The 3,213-nt window shown below is 50.4% G+C and overlaps 1 pseudogene; it reads right to left on the reverse strand.

Moving 5' to 3' along the window:
• Nucleotides 1-617: 617 nt before the first annotated feature.
• LOC119745028 lies at nt 618-2,566 on the reverse strand (annotated as a pseudogene).
• Between the last annotated feature and the right edge of the window lie 647 nt (nt 2,567-3,213).

Below are 3,213 nucleotides of genomic sequence, written 5' to 3' on the forward strand. Positions count from 1 at the left end.
TAAATTTTTCCCACTCCACTTGGATGGAAAAAATTTAGAAGTGCATGTACATGTAAGTAAGATTTGAGGCTTTGCATGGTGGAGATACCAAATAAAGAAAGGTTTGCGGACACACCATGTACGAATAATTTCTCAACTCAGAGAATGGTTCTGAAAAGAACCAGAGGTCTAAACTCGACATTCTGGTCAGTATGCTCTGACCGTCTTCAGGAGAGTGCCTAAACTCTAAGAAAGTAAATACTTAAGTAGCAAAAGGCGAAATCAATGAAGTGTGGAGTTACATCCTGTGAGGATGCCAAGTGGACGGGATCCTAGAGCAAGCTTGGTGCCCACTGAAGTGGAACAGTAGGGTTGCCGTGTCAGTAGAGGGAGGACCTAGGGTATAGGAGACCCATCAGTCTAAGGTGGTAGCTGAGGACCTAGGGTATAGGAGACCCATCAGTCTAAGGTGGTAGCTGAGGACCTAGGGTATAGGAGACCCATCAGTCTAAGGTGGTAGCTGAGGACCTAGGGTATAGGAGACCCATCAGTCTAAGGTGGTAGCTGAGGACCTAGGGTATAGGAGACCCATCAGTCTGGAGAAGTGGGAGCCAGATGTCGTTGAGGTGAAACCCGATGTCTTGCGGAACTGTGTTGTGCTTGCGGATCTCGATGGCTTCCCATATGCGTCTTGGATGCCAGAACTGGATCGGTGCGATGAGTTCGGCCGCATCCCAATCAAATTTATGGTCGTTGATGTGGGAATGTTTGACAATGGCCAATTTGTCAAAGTCCCCTCGCCGTGCTCTGTGTTCCTTGAGCCTAGTGGGAAGGTTCCGACCGGTTTCGCCGATGTAGACTTTGCCGCATTCACATGGAATGCAGTAGACTCCCGGCTTGGAAGAGGAGTCCTGCTTGTCCTTGTGAGTATGGAGGCTGCCTTGGAGCTTGTTGCCAGATGAGTGGTACACCTTGACGCCGGCTTGTCGGAGGATGCGTTGCAGATGATGAGAAGCTGGACCTATGTAAGGAAGAGTGACTGAGGAGATACAGTGGAAGGACCTTGGGTATAGGAGACCCGTTGGTCAGGTTTGCTGATCTTGATGCGGTTGGGTGTGTAGCCGTTCCGTTGTAGTGACGCCTGGATGTGCTTGAGTTCTCGCTTGAGGTTGTCTTGGTTGCAGACCTCAAAAGCTCTCTGTACTAGGGTGCGGTTGACCGATGACTTGATGCTGGGGTGATGAAACGACCGCTGGTGGAGATAGCGGTCGGTGTGGGTTGGTTTCCTGTAGACGCTATGTCCCAGGGTGCCATCTGGATTCCTGGAGATCTTGATGTCCAGGAAAGGAATGGTGCCGTGCTGTTCTTGTTCCATGGTGAAGCTGATGCTGGTGTGTTGCTTGTTGAGGTACTGGAGGAAGTCTTGGAGTGTGTCCGGGCCATGGGGCCACACTACGAAGGTGTCATCAACGTAGTGTAGCCACAGGCTCGGCCGGAGATCCGCTGTGAGGAGGGAGGAAGACTCAAACTCCTCCATGAAGATGTCGGCTAGGACCGGGGATAAAGGAGATCCCATGGAGGTCCCAGCCGTTCGCTCGTAGAACTTGCCTTGCCACTGAAAACAACTGGAAGAAATACATGTTAGTAACAGATCATGAATTTGGTCTGGGGACAGGTATGTGCATTCAGCAAAAGTGGTATCATGTTCAAGTCTTTCCTTAGCTAGTTTGCAGGCCTCGCCTGTGGGAACATTGGTGAAGAGTGAGACGACGTCAAAACTGACAAGCAAGTCAGTGGGTTGGACAGTGAGGTTTCTGGTGACGCTGACAAACTGGGAAGAGTTGGACACATGGTGTGGTGTGTTACCCACCAAGGGTCTGAGGATTTTGGCTAAGTGTTGGGCTGTGTTGTAGGTGGGGGAACCTCGAGAGGCAACTATGGGGCGCAGGGGGATCTCAGGTTGTGAATCTTCGGTTGACCAAAGAACCTGGGACAGATCGAACTGGAGGGTCTGAGTCATCTGTAGAGGGGGGTGGATAATGCATCTGCTCGATGCAAGAGGAGAAGTTGGCTGGCGACTCGCTTCGCGATGGCAGGGATGGGGTTCTTGGGGAGTGGGCGGTATGAACCAGATTTTGCCTTTTGCTACTTAAGTTTTCACTTTCTTAGAGTTTAGGCACTCTCCTGAAGATGGTCAGAGCATACTGACCGGAACGTCGAGTTTAGACCTCTAATTCTTTTCAGAACCATTCTCTTAGTTAAGAAATTATCCGTACATGGTGTGTCCGCAAACCTTTCTTTATAATGAACGGCCGCAATTTTGGAGCGATAGTTCTCGACAGTGCAAACCTGTTTAGACTCGGCTGGAAGAGGTGGATAAGAAAATCACCATCTTCAGTTAGAGTTGTAGCGAAGGGATTTACTTCATACCGCCTGCACTATTTATAGAAACGCAGTAATCGGCTATCGTAAACGCTGACTACAGACTGCGATGGCGGCAGGCTCTTGAGAAAGTCCAGATCGGGGTGAAGCAGACCTGACTGAGGTTGACAAAGAATATCTGGCCACTGGAGGAGAAGCAGGGCATGATGGAGAAGGCGGACAAGCCGTGGAAACCAAGGTTGTCGTGGCCGAAATGGGGCAATCAGAAGGACCCTGCATGGGTCACGCTCGATCTTCCTGATTACTTTGGGTAGTAGGGAGATTGGGGGAAAAGCGTAGGCAAACAGATCAGTCCACGCAAATGACAGGGCGTCGGTTCCCATATGTGGTGCCTTCGTAGGAAAACTGAAGGAACATGGTGTGGTGTGGAGATGAGACCTCTTTGACTCACTAGTCACCCCCATCCCTCCCCAGTGGTTCCCCTCGATCGGGTTTGTTCTAAGCATGTCCAGTCACTGTTCGACCAACCCAAACTGCATCGCCCTCCTTGCAATCGAGTTTGTACTCATTCCCAGCAGATGAGACGGACGTGCATGATAACAATGTCGCCGACTCTGGTCATTGGACCTTGACTACATCCCTGTTTCCGGACACTAACCGTAACTTCAACGAACGATACTTCAACACTTTGACAGCGTCGCTTGTTTGGGTATAAGCCTCACAACATTTTTGCTCCTATTGTCCGAATACCTATTTCAGGGGTGCCAAACCATTCCAGCCGACAGGCCGGGCCTTGACATTGATGATGATGGTGCCACATGCCAGCTCCTCTTCTTGTATCTCCAGGATCTG

The sequence above is a fragment of the Patiria miniata genome, unplaced genomic scaffold (genome assembly GCF_015706575.1).
Source record: "Patiria miniata isolate m_02_andy unplaced genomic scaffold, ASM1570657v1 HiC_scaffold_7, whole genome shotgun sequence".
NCBI classification, from domain to species: domain Eukaryota; kingdom Metazoa; phylum Echinodermata; class Asteroidea; order Valvatida; family Asterinidae; genus Patiria; species Patiria miniata.